Here is a 19,664-nt window from a genome sequence, read left to right on the forward strand (position 1 = left end):
CCCATGTCGCTTTGCCCAAAACTCCATCTTTATAACTATGTCACAGTATATTATTATACCGTGAAATAGTTATAAACATAGTTATGAAGGAGGATTTTTTTATATATCGTAACATAGTTTTTAAACTCTGGCTTGTTCGGACTTTTACCATTGAGAGTTGGTAAATCTTAGGTTTTACCGGAAAATCTTAGGATTTATTGTTTCATTTTTTGTCTGATTCACAGTCCGGGCTTTTACAGTAACATATATAAGCATGTATGTAGCAGAATCAATAATTATAAAATGTCACAATAGACTGCGTTAAAACAATGCCATAGTCTACAAAACAATTATACCGTGTCGTATTATTGACAGCTGTCAATAAACTATTATTAACATACGTACTTACATACTAATTATGAAGTGTTTGTTTGTCTATTTAATTGCTACTATATCAGAAACTACTGTGGTATGACAGATGACTTGTATTAATAGATGCCTCCCACGAAAGTGGAATTTACAGTAACCACTTAACGAAATACATGCATACATACGTACAAACATACATAATATCACACCTCTTTCCCATAGAGGTAGGCAGAGACTAAAGCACGCCACTTAGTACGATCGCTACAAACTTCCCTTGCCTCATTCACATCCATAAATCTTGTCATACTGGACCGCCGGTTACGAGTACTACGCACCTGAACTTTTTTGACATTAGCACGTTCAGGCAAACTATTCAGCATCATATTGTTATGAAGTAGCATAGAGATATGCTCATTTACCTTTATTGTTGACTAGCTGGCCCGCGCAACTTCGCTTGCGTCACATAAGAGAGAATGGGTCATCATTTTCTCTGTTTTTGTAACATTTTTCGTTGCTTCTCCGCTCCTCGTAGCCGTAGCGTGATGTTATATAGCCTATAGCCTTCCTCGATAAATGGACTATCTAACACTGAAATAATTTTTCAATTCGCACCAGTAGTTCCTGAGATTAGCGCGCTCAAACAAACAAACTCTTCAGCTTTATAATATTAAGTATAGATGGATTAATAGTAATATATAATTCACAATAAACCACAGTGAAACACGATTCGACTGTCAAAACGCACTACGCACTGGCCACTTAAAATGTATAAAACTGTATGTCACGTTTTTTTTATTCGTTCTAATAAAAAGCCTTATATAGGTATACACTTCCTTCCTTGTGGCCAAAATAAATTAACGCATAGACGTATATATGAACAAAACAAAACAAGAATGATTTAATTAGAATGTTGTTACTAAAAATGCGTAATATTTGGTAACGAAAATAATTTGGTGTTTGTCCTGAATATTTCCGGATTTGTTTTCACATTTTGATTAAGTTATTAATTAAAACTACGTATGATTTGTCTCATTTCTTAAGCTATTGTCGAAATTCAGTTATAGTATACAATCTCTAAAAAATATGTACCGTAGTATTATTTTCAACATAAACTACATGGGCAAAGTCAAGGCCATAAATTTATTAATCTTGTGCTAAAAATAATTAGATCTAAAAAACCAGCGATCAGTTCCGCTCCCCCAGGTCTTTTGACCTTAGATTCAGAAACCTAGATTACTTCCCGATAGTACAGGAAGTATTATATAATTAATATATCATTATTACTTATTAATATCTAGTTTCGTTCGCTATTAATCATTATCATAACTTAATTTTGATTTCAAGGTTCATCATTTGGCTATCTCTATTTCCGCGAAATCGGAGAGGTTCTTAAAATTAGCTAGTGGTTACACTCTTATTTACAATTTGACAAACTCACATTACTGTTTTGATTATGTCAAATCACTCACTAGGAAATTTCAATCATTTGAATCTTCTATACAATTTTTTTTGTAGCTGCTCTGTATTTGATCTGGGTTAGTAATCGGTCTTCAATGTTTCCCTTCACTGTTAAGCTTTGGATAATAATTATTTCTAATATACATATAAATAATTACGAACATGGCCTGTTAGTTTATCTTCTGAACAGTCGACCGCTTGCGTAGGAGACGAATGCTTACACCACGTAGCAATGACTCTAAAAAGTATGCATTCAATAATGTACAATAAAAAAAAAGATGCAAAGGTATTGAATAACAAGTTACATTGTTTAACGGATCAACCTCGGTCACCCACCGAGTTCTTAACCTTGCGAAAGTTGCTTAACCCGCGTTAATATGCACGATAGCGAATAAAGCCCTTGAACGTATATCGATAAATGTTTTCTTTATGAGAAATCTATGGAAGTGATTATGGTTTGTTTCGGAATAAAAACCTTGACCACGTGTAGTTTTCTAATATTACATCATACACTTACATGGCATAAAAATATTTGTGTGTTTGTGTGTTAGCGTTAATCTCAAAAAATTCTGTATCTAAAATATCTTCTGGTCGTAGAAAGACATAGCTCTGAGTTGAAGAGTAGCCTTAACATATGCATTTAAGTAAAGGGATAAACGATGTGTAACCTTTTTACTTATATTTAAAACTAACAGCTCGCCCCGTGTTCGCCCGGTTTAAACGAAAGAACCTTTGAAACTTTTACACATAAACCTTCCTCTTTAATCACCCTATATATTTAAAATAATCACACCAAAATCCGTTGCGTAGTTTTAAAGGTCTAAGCATACATACGCAGGGACAGACGCGGGAAGCGACTTTGCTTTATACTATGTAAAGCGGAACTTTGTATGTAAGGATGTTAGTTAGTCTTTCATTATAAAAATTTCTGAATAGATTTTGATGAAATTGCATACAGATACATTTATAAACTGGTTGTTACAAAACATGTCATATTCCGGGAAATTTCTCCAATCGGAACCGATCGCTGAATGTAGCTGTTACATTTTTTTTCAAAAACCGTTATTAAATATTTCTAGAATTTTCGATATTAATTTCGAACGCACGCAAATGCTGCATTGAAATAATTTAAAAGTATAATTTCATGACATTTAGATCTAAAATATAACAAAAATAGCAGTTTTTGTATATTAACCATGACCTGATAAATATTTAAAATATTGCGACCTAGAACTTTGCATGTTATATGTTTTAAAAATGCTGTTATTATTGATACTGACGTAAGAATCAAACTATTATCTAATACTAGTTGATTCCGCAGCTTTTGAAAGATTTATCATTCATTTCAGCCATATAAATATTCTTTCCGAAATAAAAGCACGTAAAAAAAACATCCCATGTTTGTTTCTCCACTACCACTCCACTATATGCATGTTAAATTCCATTAAAATTGGTTCAACGGTTAAGGCTTGAAAACGTACCAGACGGATGTTATAGAATAATTTTTGTATTGAAAAGAAAATAAGAATCGATTTGACAGGAATTAACGCTATTATCTGTCACGTTGTAATGACGTTATAGTTTATAGGGACAAAATACAAAAAAAAATGTGGTTCCATTTTACGAAAAGAATCTCGTCCTTTATAAAATCGGGAATAAGCCGTGAAAAAAGACAAAAAATACCTTAATAATACTCGGTAGTAGATTACGGAGTTTTAAAATATAACAAAACATTTTTCTGCAAATTACCAATCTCAAGTAATAAAATTTAAATAACAATATCTTAATTAATCAAGTACCTGTTATTCAGAACTTGTTCCAACACAACACTTCACATATTAACACTTCAACAGAACACAACACTCGAATGTCACTATACAGCTAACACTGACCGCTCGAGTAATGTCAAGTTCAGACGAGGCTCGCTCGTAGTGGCAGTGGTTGCGGTCACCGGTCGGTAAGCGATCTGTACGCAGATGTTGTATAGATGAGTGGCACACAGTTAAAAAAGGCGAAATGTCGACTGCCTCCGTAGCACAGTGGTTAGGTCACCGCGCCGCTACCATTGCATCGGGAGATCGTGGGTTTGATTCCCACACGGAACAATTATTTGTGCGATCCACAAAGAATTGTTTCGAGCCAGGTTGTACTTTGTGTCCGTTGTTTGTATGTTTGGAAAAGTCCCCACGACACAAGAGCAATTCTTAATGCGGGAGTTGTCTTTTAAAAAACTTAAATAGGTTCAGTTACTAACATTCCTAAAATTTTGGAATGATCTTGCTCATGCCTATAAAAATAAAAAAAATCACAATAATAAAAATATCAATATTATCTAATATTGCTTATGTTTTATAAATTAATGATGAAAGAGGGTTGACATCAGGCAAGTGACCGGTTACAAAAATATCAGCCAAATCCTTAACCACTCTTGACGTGGGCTAAGGACAAGACGAAGAATAAGAATATACTACTGTAGCCCCATTCTCTACCACTATCGACTACGGACAACCGGCTAGCTATTGAAAAAAGTATGAAAATCTGATCAGCGCTCCTAGCGGACTTCGTAAAAACTATTTGGGCAGTACATTTTAAATGTCAAACTCTTGATAGTTGATGGTTCCAATTGTAGACAATCGCGCTAGCGTTAAACAGAGGCAGCAAAATTACTTCCAAATTGAATATGCAGAAGCTCATATTTTACAAGCAAGATTTCAATCAATGCTGAACATGAGAAGGAAATAATAAAATGCAATGAGAGACAATTAAGATCTTTATCTGAGCATATTCGTTAAATTGTATTCTTTATGTAATTGCAAAAATGTGGTTGTAAATATTTTACTTTTGTTATTTATATACCTTCGGTCGTCCGTCGTTTATCCTTTCGTACAGAATTTTTTGCCTCTGTGGCGCTGTTGGTAGTGTATCTGACTACCGTGTTTAGGTTCGGTTTTGATTCCCGGGTCGGGCAAATATTATCAGTTTCTTAAGTATATGAGAATATTTCTTGCCGTGCCCGGTAAATAGCAATAGGCTCACTCTCTATTACCTGTGACTGAGACTGTTAATGGTAAAACGTGAGTGCATTTTCAATACATCTCTGCCTACACCTCTGCTAAAAACCTTTTAATTTTAAAAATTAATCCGTATTCATGTTCACATAATTAACTTAATGTTTATTAGCAGAAGATAAACAAATTAACTACCAGTCTCTTACATACAATATTATAAAGTGTTTGTTTTTCTATCATAAATCATTAACGGCAGAACCGATATTGATAAAATTTTCTAAAGTGATAGATTATGCCTCGGAGAAAATAACATAGGCATTGTTGGTTTTAACCACGGGTATAAGCCAGTAATAAATAAATATTATTTAATTGCTACTGAATTCAAGGTCAGACAAAATGTCGAGATTGATTGAACCCTCAGGCACTTCAAACTAATTCTATGACTAATGTACCATAAAATATTGTTTTTTGGACTTTGATTGACACTTTTGTTTACGGAAGACCATCGACCTTAGATCAATAGGATATTTCGTAATTAATTGAAGGTTTTCGAATCATAAAATGTCACATTAATTTTACCCGTTACTGTGAGATACCTTTAGTCCTCTCGGAAGGGGAGACGAGGTAGGTCTGAATGTCTCAAGGTCTTAATACGACTACCACATTGGTCAAATACAGACTAAGAACTGTACTTTATTTTCAAAGCTGTTAAAAGGACTCTCTCGCGGCCATGACTTCATCATAATGTTTTCGTTCACGGTTAAAATACTCGTACTAAATGATTTCTAATATTTGTCTATCACAAGCCGAGCGTTCTCTAGGTTTTGAACCCTGGACTATATACATATACATGCGTAGTATCCAAACCTATCGCCTATCCCCGATTTAGATAATTTGAACCCTTTGCTAGGCAGGAGTCTACACCCAGGAAAAGGGGGGTAAGCAGTGAGTCCACCACGCTATCAAATGCGGGTTGGGGACTAACTCGCTTATTAAAAATTGTCTGGTATTTATTATTTATTATTTGTTTACGGAAGACATTATTTTGATGACGGAAGCCAGGAATTTGAGTTCAAAGTCAAATGTAAGATGACGTCATCGTTGGTATTCGTACAATAAGGATATAGAGGTATAGAGTAACGGTGAGCTTAGAGTATCGACTAAAGTTCAATGTTTAGTTGCGCAAGAGTTCGGAATAGCGGATTGTGACTTGAAACAGTGGTTCGTCGGACATGTATGACAAGATGTATGAATGTGAATGAAGAAAAGATGATTTTAAGAAAGGAAATTTGACGGCCCCCGTGGCACACGCAGCAAATATTAGTTCGATCTACAAATAATTGTTTCGGGTCTAATTGTAATATATTACTAGCAGAAGACCCTTGCCCAGTAATGAGTTAAATTATCTAAATCGGGGATAGCCAATAAATAGGTCCGATCCACAAATAGTGGTTACGGGTCTAGTTGTATATTGGGTCCATTTTTTGTATGTTTGTAAGAGTTCCCGCGGCACAAGACTTGTTTTGTATCTTTATGTTGCTTAAATAATTCATCATACGGTCACATAGATCCTATTTTTTATGATACGTTAGTCGATTAAGAGTTGCAAATTAAAACTACATTAAGTTTAATTCGTTCATTATTTTGATTCAAAAATAGATTCATTCGAAGACTCGTCAATATTAAGTTTTTTGTCTCAAAATTCTGTCCATTTTTTGTGTTATCAAAACAGTACTGTCTAAGGTTTATACATAGTTTTATCACAAAAAATAGTAGGTAATAACGTAAATTAATTACAGATAAAAATCTCATTTGTTATTTTTTGTTAAACACAAAAACCTCATCAGAGATGTATATTAGATAATTTTGATAGCAAATTAAGGCAAAACATTCAAATTATTTGCTCTGAAAAAACTTAATTGGTCGTAATTTTAGTTGATAGTAGCGATAACCAAATGTTTTGAACACTTATATTACCCTAGCTGACAAAACGGCACCGCACGCGAACAAACTCCTAAGTTTTATCCCCTATTACAGCTGCTAAGGGCTATACTTTTGCAAAAACGTGTCTTACGACCTTCTTCGGATGCTTTTAATCTACACAACCTCATAATACCTTTTTGATCTATAGTATTAACTAGCTGACCCGCGCAACTTCGCTTGCGTCACGTAAGAGAGAATGGGTCATAATTTTCCCGGTTTTTGTAACATTTTTCGTTACTACTCCGCTCCTAATGGTCGTAGCGTGATGATATATAGCCTATAGCCTTCCTCGATAAATGGGCTATCTAACAGTGAAAGAATTTTTCAAATCGGACCAGTAGTTCCTGAGATTAGCGCGTTCAAACAAACAAACAAACTCTTCAGCTTTATAATATTAGTATAGATACTTATACACCCTTCTTTTGCTTCATTCACGTCCATACATCCTATCATACAGAACCACTGGCCACGAGTACTAGGTAAGGATATTAGATACTAATCACACAATGCAATAGTATTAAAATTCTGATACCAATTAGTCACGATTAGTACTAATATAAATACTAGACTTAAGGCTACAATAACCTCTATTTAAAATCATATCTATTTGACATTGATAACAAATTGAATTTTAATGCTTTCGCGTTTATTTCCGAATGCAGAAGTAAAAAACTTCTAGTTATGATAAATAGTTATCCTTTATTTATGTATGGACTAATCTATACTATATATAATATAATAAAGCTGAAGAGTTTGTTTGTTTGTTTGTTTGTTTGAACGCGCTAATCTCAGGAACTACTGGTCCGATTTAAAAAAATCTTTCAGTGTTAGATAGCCCATTTATCGAGGAAGGCTATAGGCTATATAACATCACGCTAAGGTCATTAGGAGCGGAGTAGCAACGAAAAATGTTACAAAAATTTTGACCCATTCTCTTAGCTGACGCAAGCGAAGTTGCGCGGGTCAGCTAGTTTATTATAGTTGAAGAGTTTTTTGTATGTTTAAATGTGCTTATCAATCTACAAGCCGGATTTGTGCATTTATATCTATTTTTTGCTAGAGCTTAGCTACCTCTATGGCACAGGTAGTAGTGTAACAGATTGTTGATCATGAGGTTCCGGGTTCGATTCCCAAATCGGGCAATGTAGTATTGGTCTTTCCTAATTAAGAACAAAACAGTAGCTGCCTCATAATGTGTCTTTTCTCGAAGTATACCTATCAACCAACAAAAAAATATGCAATTCGATTCTACCATTTTCACATTAAAGAAGAACTTACGAAGAAACTCACATAAATAATATGAATATTGAAAAATAACGATATATATATATTGGCTTAGCCTTTGTTCCAAACTTTGTTGGAGTCGGCTTCCAGTCTCACCGGATGCAGCTGGATACCTTTGTTTCACATGGAGCGACTGCCTATCTGACCTCCACAACCCAATACCTGGGTTACAACACGATACCCTTTCGGTAAGACTGGTTGTCAGACTTTCAAGCTTCTGACTACTGTTAACGACTGTCAAAGATCTTCGTAAATGACAGCCGGGACCCACAATTTAACGTGCCTTCCGAAACACGGAGAAACTCGATATGTATAAGATGGTCACCCATCCACAGAAAAACCTCGGCAAGCAAAACTTAACCTTAGAGATTGATCCGCGCGGCTGTTCTTAACTAAGCCACGAGCACCTCCTCAAATAACGATAATTCTTATTAAAAACCATTAAAACATTGATAAATGAACGCGGATAGGTCTTGATTACAAGTCAATTTTATATTTATGTTGATATGCAAGCTATAAATTAAACCATTACGGACTCATGACACGAATTAAATATCATTATTATATTACGGACCTTGGACTTGAAACACCATTGGGAATTGTTGATGGAATTTTTCCTCGTGTGATGTGTTTTTCCGTAGATTTAAATATTTTGATTAATAATAACAAAATTGATAATTTTGAATCTCCAGGGGGCCCATCACGTATCTCAGTTGACAACTATTTGGAAACGACTACGCTGTACATCGTTATCTCTCAAAGATGATAGTGATTAACACGTTACGTCTAAGCAGCAATGTACTGAATAGTGACCATCAATTTGACGTACACTAGTTGTCAACTGAGATACGTGATAGGCCCGCTGGTGGGCTAGAGTCAATCTGAGTCGATATCCGGCTACACCGGCCAAATTCATTGAAACCGGTCATCAGTGCAGGATTTTGTTTATAGTGTTCACGTGTGTGCAGAATACACAGGTACACTCCCACATGCTCCGAGTCACGGAGGTCTACGACCCAAACTTTCTAAATCCGGAAAATCGCTGAGAAATTAACGGAAAAGCTCTAAAAGATCTTTTTGCCCCGACCTTGGATTCAAACCCGTGACCTATACGCGGCAGTCACATATACTACTGAGCGTGCCACTTAGGCAGTCGATCTGTTTGTCCATCGAATCTTAATCTTTCAAACCGATTTTCATTATTAACCCCCGGTATCTAAAGTGCATTTAGCGGTAGTTTATTTTTTATGAGTTTAAACGTTATTGAATAGATAAACTACCGCTAAATGTACCTCAGATTCGGGCAGTAATGATGCATGCATGGAATTTCTTAAAAATGTTGAGTCTAACATAGACTATCTTTCGTTCTCTCAAACTATATCGTTGTAATTTGAAACATTGCAATCTACAAATTAATAAAGTTATACGAGGTGTTATGTACAATTATTTAACTAAAAAACATAAATAATGAAGTACATTAAACTTTGCATGCGTGTCGAAATATACTTAATTACATTTCCTTATTATCAATGAGCACGAAATATTTTTAATTTGCAAAAAATCTGTACCTAGGTGAAGTACCTGAACGCACAATTTTAAATCATATGAATTGTATTTAATATGCCAGATAAATGAAAAAGATTACCTACAATTCCTGCGTGTGCTTTATTTTCGATCATACTGTTGATGCAAAAAATTATGCTCATAATTGACATCTAAATCCTGTCCTAATATTCTAAATCTGAATGTTTTTATGTTTGGATAGATATTTGTTACACAATCACGGCAAAACTACAGGACTGAAGGAATTTGGTACCTACAAATGCCGTTTATTACCTGAATGAACACATAGACATTTTGTCTTAGGAAATATTTTCACAATCTTCGATTCGATCGACTCCGCGCGCATAAACTACTTGGTAAGTTTATAAATTATGCAATCAGACCGACAAATAAAAGCACTTATCGTATAATTTTCACATACGGAAGATATCAAATAACGTTCAAATATTGGTGATTATTCTCTATGCTGACCTTAGGTGGTTTTTTTATAGCTAGATATTCGCCCTTGACTTTGTGCATTGCCTTTCGCTATTATGACCTTCCACACAACAGTTATGATTTAATCGTTACTACTATTATATAGCTGAAAGGTTGTTGGTATGTTTAGTTTTGTAATCTCAGGAAGTGCTAAATTTTTTTTAATTACGTTTTGATTTATAGGAAGTCAGATTCCATAAGACTTTTTACGTAAGTAAAACGCAAAAAAAAACGGAATTCTTATTTAATTTATCTATTTTTGTATCTGTTATGGTTAAACGTCCAAATCGATTTGTATGATTTGGTAGAGTAGATAAAACCGAACTAACGAAGGATATCATATTATAAGCTTCGCATTTAAAAAAACTATAAGTACCTATTTTTTTTTCATATAATAAATAGACTTTGGACGCGTGCATTATTTTGTATACAAAATATACATGAAAAAACTAAGTATAAATAAATTTATTTCACATAATAAATAGTCTTTGGACGCGTACAATATTTTGTATACAAAATATACATTTGTGTACACAACATGCATACAAGCAAATTAGGCCATTTTCCCAACGGAATAGGCAGGAAGAGACAAAATAACGCCACATGCAACGATCTCTACAAACTTCTTTTACTACATTCATATCCATACACCTTGTCATACAAATACCAATCCAAATTTGTATATTTTATATTATTTGTGTAACCTACTGATTTGTACACGTAATTTGGAGTTTATATCAATAACGGTAAATACAGTTAGTTAAATATATTACTTTAATGTGAATAAATATTTAACTGTATAATGTACTGCTGTTCGGCTTTAAAGATGCACATTAATAATAAACGATACAAGAATAACTAAGTATATTTATAAAATTATTATATTATATTAAATATTTAAAGGATATAATATATTTATGAGGAACTAGCGGCCCGGCCCGGCTTCGCCCGGTTTAAACAGGTGTTCTAAAAAAGCTTTTACATTTTTACATGTAAACTTTTCTTTTGAATCACCCTGTTCTATTGTCTCCTATCAATTTGAGGAAGGATTGTTCATAATCCATATAAATGAAAATGAATAACTAAAAAGTATGTAGGTATGTGCATAACTTTTCAACAAACTAATCTAAATTGTGTCATTCTTGTTTTAATATGTTTGTAAAAGTCAGGAGAAGGTTTGTATGGGATCAATGAGATCAAAATTCTCACAGGAATGGAATTAACGGGATAAAATTGTACTATATCCGGACAAAGTCGATCCGGTCCGCTAGTGTTAAATATATTAATGTTATAATAAAATCTGTCTCTTCTAATTTAAAATTAGACAATCGGAAATATCACTCTTGTATTATTTTTAAACGCTCATTACACTAGTTAGTTAAAACCATAAATTATTTTATGACACATCTGGTCCGAGGCCAAAGGTATGTCAAAAAGTAAAAATGTCTCGCTCTCATGTTATCGTTTAGAAACATTTATTTATTTATTTATTGTACTTTACAATTTACCTTATTTATAATGACCTTATTTATAATACATGAAGAATTATGTTAACGCTTTAGTTACACAATATAACTAACTAGTAAGTTCTGCAACTATTAGGTCGGGGAAAAAGTCTTTTCGCATATAGTATGTATGAACTTGTAATAAAATCTTTTCTCTCCACAAAAAAGCTCGATATTTGGATACCTCACGAGCTCACTGAAAGAAACCTAATGAACCGTGTACTCATTTGTGATTCTTGAAGCCAAAGAGATTTTATTACAAGTTCATACATAGGTACCTACTATAATGCGAAAAGACTTTTTCCCCGACCTAATAGAAAAATAACTCTACCACAAGCGTTTATTTGAAAATGATAATGCCATTAAGTACCGGATTTTAAGCGAATTATAGGATTTAAAAAAAATATTGCTTATAATTATTTTTATTTAGACCACAAAAGACACCATTATAATATGTTAAAAAAGTAAGTTCCTTACCTTTTTTTTGTATTTACATCCAAAACTAGGAAAAAATTACACTCTAAAATTTATCGCACTTATTTTTTGCAATTAGTTCAAATGTTACACTTTTATTATAGCATTGTAAAGTAACTCTATTTACATAACAGTGTTTACACAAATTAATTACATAAATAATCTGCCAAAATCAAATCACAAAATTATTATTTTTCTATAAAAAAACACTTCAGACTCGTTGAAAGGAAATTAAATACTTTTTTGGAAACTCAATGTTGGAGAGTTAAATAATATTTTCATTTTGAATCAAAATTAAGTTTTCATAAAAATTATAAAAAGTCACTTTTTTGTGAAATAAAGAACAAAGAAATTCTTCAAAATTCAAATTCAAGAAGTTCAATGTTATATTTTTAATTCAAATTTATTTCGATCGCGTTTTGAAATAAGAACAGTACGTACACAATGGCGGGACGTGCGTTGAACGCGGCACGCATGCGCGCGACTAGCGTTCCAAGTTTAAGGACGAAGATTATAACGTTATGTGAGATGCAATCATTCGCATTTATTTATTACGATTTTTTTGTATCTATTCAAAACTGGTTTCAGTTCTTGTTTTTCTTGTACTGCGGTAACATTATGTGTTTTATAGAGATTTATGGACTTAGTTGTGGCAGTTTTTGCTTCATAGGTTACTTTGATTGAACGAGTAGTAAATCGCAGTACGGATTTGCTGACTTGATTAATAATTAATATAAAGTTACTTCTTCTTATTATAAAAAGTCGTTTAATTATCTGTAATGAAAAGGTTTTTATTCATATTAAATATCATAAAAACATTCTCAAATTAGTGTAATGAGCAATATGCGTAAGGTAAATGTACTCCCATAATTGTTTAAGGTTACCCTTGTTACATTGAACTTTAAAACATACATAAACTAATAATATACCACCATTATTTTATTATATTACTGGCAATTCTAATAATAACATGAAAGACTGAAATACAGGTAAACACCTTTATTTCTGACTAAATTTTAAGTAGGATATTTATTAATTTAATCTTTGGCCATAAAAAATATTAAGTAGTGTATCGGTAAAATGACACTTCTCTCTACGATTTAAATAATATAATTTATTATTCATAAATATACCTTAGTTATTTAGGTTATGCTGTTATTATCTTAACTGTCAACAACCGGGACCGACTTTTTACGTGCCCTCCGAAGCACGGAGACGCCCAGTTCAAATACCACTATGCGGTCACCTATCTATGGAATGACCGAGCCAATGGTTCCTTAACCCACAGATCGTTTACCGACCGGTGAGCGCAACGGTTACTGAGGTAAAAACGTATGATTACGTTTATTTCCGCGAGTTAGTTAATAAAAATGCTGTCGATATGCCTATTGTAAGATCAAGAGCAATGTATTGTCATACAATTTCAACCCCTTTTTTATAGGAAAAATCGTTAAGGCACTACAGTTCACTACAGTTCACATTGTCAAAGGCCTTCGGGCGGCTTGAACAACTTTGACACTAGGTTGACCACTAACCATACGACAAGAAGAAGTTCACATTAAAATGATCTAACTATCTTTAGACATTTACAATCAAAATAATATCAATATTTAAGGGAGTATTTACGCTACGCTTTATAATCTATAATATGTTTACTCAATTTTGACTAAACCAAAAGCCAATTATCACATATTAACCAACACGAATATGTAATATTAGTAAATATTACTAATATGATCACCATAATGAGCTCGTATTGAACAATATAATTAATTACGTGCCGCTTGTTGCATAATGCATGAACTCATCCGTATACACATAATGGCAGGAAAGCTTTGGTTATTGTCAACTGCCCCTGTAGATAGGATTTACATTTTCGAGCCGGCCAGTATTCAAAATTCAAACGACCTCGTTTTTTTATGCATTTTTTCTTCCTATATTAGTTAATTTTATGAATTTTATTGATGTACCTAATCAAATTTCTTTACCATACCCTTAAAAAACCGGCCAAGTGTGAGTTGGGTTGTTTTTTTTCGCATGAGAGCCCTCTTAAATATTTAATTTTGTTTTGTTTTTTAGTATTTTTTATTTGCTAACAACAATAAAAAATTATGTATAGGAAACAGAAATACATAATCTGTGAAAATTTTAATTGCCTAACAGCCTGGTGACAGACAGACAGACAGTGAAGTTTCAGCCAAACAATCAAACAACCCTTGGGGTACGAAACTCTGGAATGGAATGCAGAGACAATACTTTATAGTCGGCGATTTATCCCTAAAAAATGACAAAACACAATAATACTAATTGTAAATTTCTGTTAATATTACTGATAAATATGAGCTTAAAAAATAGAATTAATTCTATATTTAAAGCACCTGTGAATGACGTCACAAAAACTGTTATATTTACCTTACGTCAGCAACTTCACAATTTATTCCGTACGTATGGTTGCATTATTACAATGAATGATCAAATCGTGTGCCCCACACCACCGGCAAACACTCCTGCATACAAAATATTTTGGCAAAATGCAAAATACTCTAACATTTTTATAACATCACACCTGGTTGTAAGAGAAGTTTGTGAGGATTGTACAAAGTGGCGTCCTTTGGTCTCTGCCTATCCCAATTGGAAAAAGGCCTGATATTATGTATGTATGTGTGTATTACGTTGTTAACTGTCATTTAACCGTTTAAGACCAATGGAGAGGCCTAGAATTATCCCCGAAACTCGTAACTGTCTTTCATTTCTACCAAAAAACTTAATTTTAATGACGTTTCGAACAACCTAATATGCAGACACCACTATGCAGTCACCCATCTATGGAATGACCGCGCCAAGGTTTGCTAACTGACAGATTGTTTACCGTCCGGTAAACGCAACTGGCTATGGGTGCCTCAATTTTCCGGGGTAAAATGATGATCCAGGTTATAAGCTATCAGAGTACCAAATTTAATTAAAATCTATACCTACAAACTAAACATATAGATTACATACATACATACATACAAACTTTTGCCTTTATATTAGCAAGATTCCCGAACAGAGTGCATTAACCTAAAAGTTAAATGTATTAAAAATACTGCTGACGTTTTGATTTAGCATTTTATAATGAAACTCCTTGGTTAAACCTCTGTGCAAAATGCAGCAGATGCCGTTTTTACGAGCGACTCCGATATTAATAAAAAAATTAACTCGCTAGAAACGTGCACTCTTTAGTATTAAAACCTCGTTTAAAAAAAATTGGCGATTCATTCTATCTACTTATATACTTTAAATTATTGACTGCCTCTGTGGCGCGGTCAGTAGTGTATGCAACTGCCGGGCAAGAGATCTCGGGTTCGAATCCTGGGTCAGGCCAAAAAGTCTTTTCTGAGATTTTCTGTAAACAATTTTCTGAAATTGCTTGGAGTTAGGAAGCTGAGCATAAATAAAATATAAATGTATGTCGTTACCTGGCGGTCCTGTATAGTGTCTATATAGAATTTTGTTTAGTACCTAGTAAATAGCAATAGGCTCGCCCCCTATTACTAACTAAATTGTTAATGTTAAAAGTGGTTGTATTTCATAAACCTTTGGCTATACCTTCAATATAATAAACGTGCTATTATGTATGTAAAATCATTGTCTTACACTATTCATATTACAAGTTGTAATCCAAGTTGCACATAAACACAACGACATCCCGCGGCTTTGCCCGCTAAATTTGTTTTTCCGAATTTCCCGAGGGGCGCATATGTTTTTCTAGTATAAAAGCCTGCCTGGTCTAAGCTGGTCATACATTATTCACACAATCGCGGCAATCCGGGGAACTTGTCAAAACACCTTCTTTTATTTGAGGTGCAGATTACTGTGTATTCTGGTTTTCATTATATATTTATCGTATGGTTACTACTTTTGTGAACTAACCCGTGTGATTGCTGAACAAGCGGTAACGGGTTCGATTCTCGGGAAAAGTCTGAGATCTTATATAATTCACATTAATGAATAATATCTTGCAAGCCGATATTAAAACCACCTTTGCAGATCTTTGTTTATAGTGCACAAGTAAGTGCACAATACACCGATACACTCTCTATTCGTTAACTCCCATAGACTCAAATAGCCTGGTGAGACGGGTAATCGACACGACCAGTAAGAGGTCAGGCGCAGGACTAGAAGCTTTCCATGCTCTACGAAGTACGTTTACGATCTCAAAATACTGACTCCGGGCAATCTCTGAGAAGTTTTTAACAGACAAAAACTCTGAAAAGACTTTTTGTCCCGACCCGAGATTCGAACCCGAGAACTCTGCGCGGGAATTGCACAGAATGAACAGATCAATGTTTAGGACCCTAAAAAAAAGACATGCAGGAACTTTTTTCGGGAAATGTTTGCACGCGGGCGCCATCACGGACAGAAACTAGTTAATAATACCTACTCATATATAAATCTTTATATTATAACATGTTTTCCCCTAATCGTTCGTTGTTGTAAATTATCTCATAGAGCAGGTTTCCGTAAAAGACAGGTTTGTAACATCATTCTTTTAAATCATTATAAATTCATTCCGCGTGATACAAAACACGTTTTAAAGTATTTTTTTAAACATTTTTACTTTGTTTCTTACGCGGAAGGAAGTCGTTGTTATTTAAATTTGATTAAGCTATCGCTAATTTATGTTAGCTCATAAATGCACTATGTTGTTTTTGGATGATGGAAGTTATGGAAAATTTTGCAAAGAACTTAACTTATATATTATGTATTATATTATTATTGTACCACTTATGCTCGAAGTTATGGAACATTCTTACAATAAACTGTACTTTTATGGTAATATATTGTAATTCGCTATGACTATGACAGACGGTTTCCGTGTTTTGCGAAATAGTTATGAAATTGCTGATGACGAGATCTCGGATTCGATTCCCTGGTCGGCAGTCTTATGATATGCTTTTTACAATTTATTTGGCACCGATATACAGCAATTGGCACGCCCCCGTAGGGACTGGTGTTGTAAACGGCGAAACGCGATATACCAATGGGTAGGTAAGGCAGGCGAGATGTAAATAAATAATCTAAAACTACGTATTCTAAGCTATACACCGACATAAGACAAAAAAATTCTTTAGATTATCCAAAGTTCTCTTTTTACTAATTCAAAGAAAACTTCTTTAGCTACACGCACTTCAAGAAACAATTGTCATTCAAAACGTTTTTGGTTTGCAAACAAAATTATCTGTCACTCAAAGTCGTACGGAAAATTATTTTTGTCACCACAAACACCTTTTGCACCTAACGGTACTAACATCTTTGTCGAGAACATTTGAAAGATTATAATATTTTTGTAGCTCTTGCCCGCGAATCCATCTTCGTTGACTTTAGTTATGACAAGAACAAAACCATGGGTAATAGGTAGTATACGATAGCCTATGTTTTATTTTGGTATATAAGTTTCAATACTGCAAAGTTTCATTAAAATCCGTTCAGTAGTTTCAGCGCAATTGAGAAACAAACATACAAAGTATCGCATTTATAATATGTGTAGGTTACACACAAGTACCGTTTTGGGTCGCGTAAAATTAGCGTCTTTGAAAATTTTGCATAAGTATCCCCTTATTATGATCAAAATGTTATATTTAGCAAAATTGTCATGTTATTTATGAGTTCAACGATTTTTATTCTGACAAAGGAAGTCCGCAACAAGTAATTACTATTGGCCAGTTGGACTCGTGGCTTAACCCCTCCCTCATTATGAATGGAGACTCTTGCCCAGCAGCGGGACATCATTATTTCACATCCCGACATCATCGGGATTTTGACGCTTGGATTTAAGTCATCAAAGATCTCTAATGAAAAATTAAACAATATTTACACTCTAATCAGTCAATAGTTTACCAAAAAGTTGAAACGAGAATTTTATGTCCTAGAATCTACTTTCCAAAAACCACTTAAAACTTAATCCTGATTCAGGTCTTTAGTTGACAAACTTTTAATTGACTTTCAATAGTTCAATCGGCTATTTTATTAGAAAATTAGTGTAAAAATTTCACCAGACAGCAGCAGGAGTTTTATGAAACTTGTTCGGTAAAGATCTGGGGGTAGGAAGTCAGTTAGGGGGCTCCAAGCGTCCTGATTTTGATGGAATGTCTAGATTTTTCGGTTTAAAATTCCAAAATTTCTATATGATATAGAAACATTGGATTAGGCGGTCGTGTAAGGTAAGTATGTAAAAATTATTTATTTTAATTTACTCTTAATACATGGGAATATTGGCATCAATGGTTTTCGAAACCACTTTTACGAATACGTACCTTAGGCTTAAGCCGACTTCAAAAAAGGGGGGTACTTAAATCTAATAATTTGTAGTAAAAAGTTTCGAAGGAAGCACATACTGTTTTCTTTGCAACTTTTTACAAGGATATTTATCTTAACTAAGTTTAAAGGTTAATTGTAATGTTGCGAAATTCCTGATTTCTCAGAAGTGAACATGGTGCTGCTATTCTAACTGCACTCAAGAGATGCAGAAAAAGTGTAAGTTTGAGTCAAACTTTCAAGTCGCTGGCTCAAAACTTCGGATACTTTGAGTGCTTACCTTTCTATTTTTATTCCTTTACATTCTAGGGTAGGAACTGCTTTTTTCAAGTTTACCTGCATTTTGTACTCACTTATACTTGCCTTTTAGTGGAATAAGTTCTTATAATGAAAAGTAGACAAAGAAAGGTTTAGCAATGACGAGAAAAGTTGATGGTGATTATATACATTTAAAATAATGTTTAAGGCATACACTTATTCCTGACACCTACCACGATCAGTTGCACTCACTGGTTGGTGAATAATTATTAATGAGTTCAGCAACCATTACGGTGGACATACCGTAGATGGGTCTTTTTGTTGAAACGTCAACAGAACGTCTTATGCCCGGTTTCTGAGGCACATTTAGCAGTGGTTTATCTTTTCAAACCGATTTTTTATATGAGTTTATTCGCTATGGAACAGATAAACTACCGCTAAATGTACCTCAGATACCGGGGGTTGTTGTTTTAGAACAGTGGTTTACAACCAGTGGTCCGCGGTCCACCAGTGGTCCGTGGAAATCGAAATATGGTCCGCGAATGAGTTTAAAATTTTAAATTTACAGGATGATTATTGCACTTTACTTTTTATATACTAACATAGTGGTCCCTGCTAACAAGAATAATATAAAAGTGGTCCCGGATTAAGAAAAGGTTGAGAGCTGCTGTTTTAGAAGATAAGTCAAAAGCCGGCCATGGCATATCTTACGTTATCTCACATTAGGTAAAGCATGGTTACATAAATTAAAAGACGCCCTTTTCTCATAGAGGTAAACAGTAGGCAAAGACTGAGAGGTAAAGCGATTTTTTAATAAAATCTTAAAATATTATATTGAAACATAAAATAATTTAATAATGTATTCTGCAAGTGTCACTAAATACATTATTTCAGAACGAAACTCCATCTTTCACGTCTGTCAAACTAAATTAAAAAGTAATAATTAAAAATGTCAAATGCAGAAAAATACAGACGACTCTACGCCTCTAGGCGATGAATTAAATGAAGG

The 19,664-nt window shown here is 33.9% G+C and overlaps 1 protein-coding gene across 3 annotated transcripts in view; it reads right to left on the reverse strand.

Moving 5' to 3' along the window:
* LOC142982892 (phospholipase A1-like) overlaps positions 1-12,609 on the reverse strand; it is a 29,504-nt gene extending 16,895 nt beyond the window's left edge. The window contains exons 1-2 of one of the 3 annotated variants that reach the window (XM_076129616.1): positions 12,542-12,609; positions 12,104-12,263 (exon numbers count right to left, since the gene is read on the reverse strand). The gene's annotated coding sequence lies outside the window, so the exon portion shown is untranslated. Of the gene's footprint in view, positions 1-3,605; positions 3,755-12,103 lie in introns of those variants that run through there. The other 2 variants (XM_076129617.1, XM_076129615.1) reach the window with 2 other exon arrangements.
* Positions 12,610-19,664: the final 7,055 nt, after the last annotated feature.

The sequence above is a fragment of the Anticarsia gemmatalis genome, chromosome 22 (assembly GCF_050436995.1).
Source record: "Anticarsia gemmatalis isolate Benzon Research Colony breed Stoneville strain chromosome 22, ilAntGemm2 primary, whole genome shotgun sequence".
Lineage (NCBI taxonomy): Eukaryota > Metazoa > Arthropoda > Insecta > Lepidoptera > Erebidae > Anticarsia > Anticarsia gemmatalis.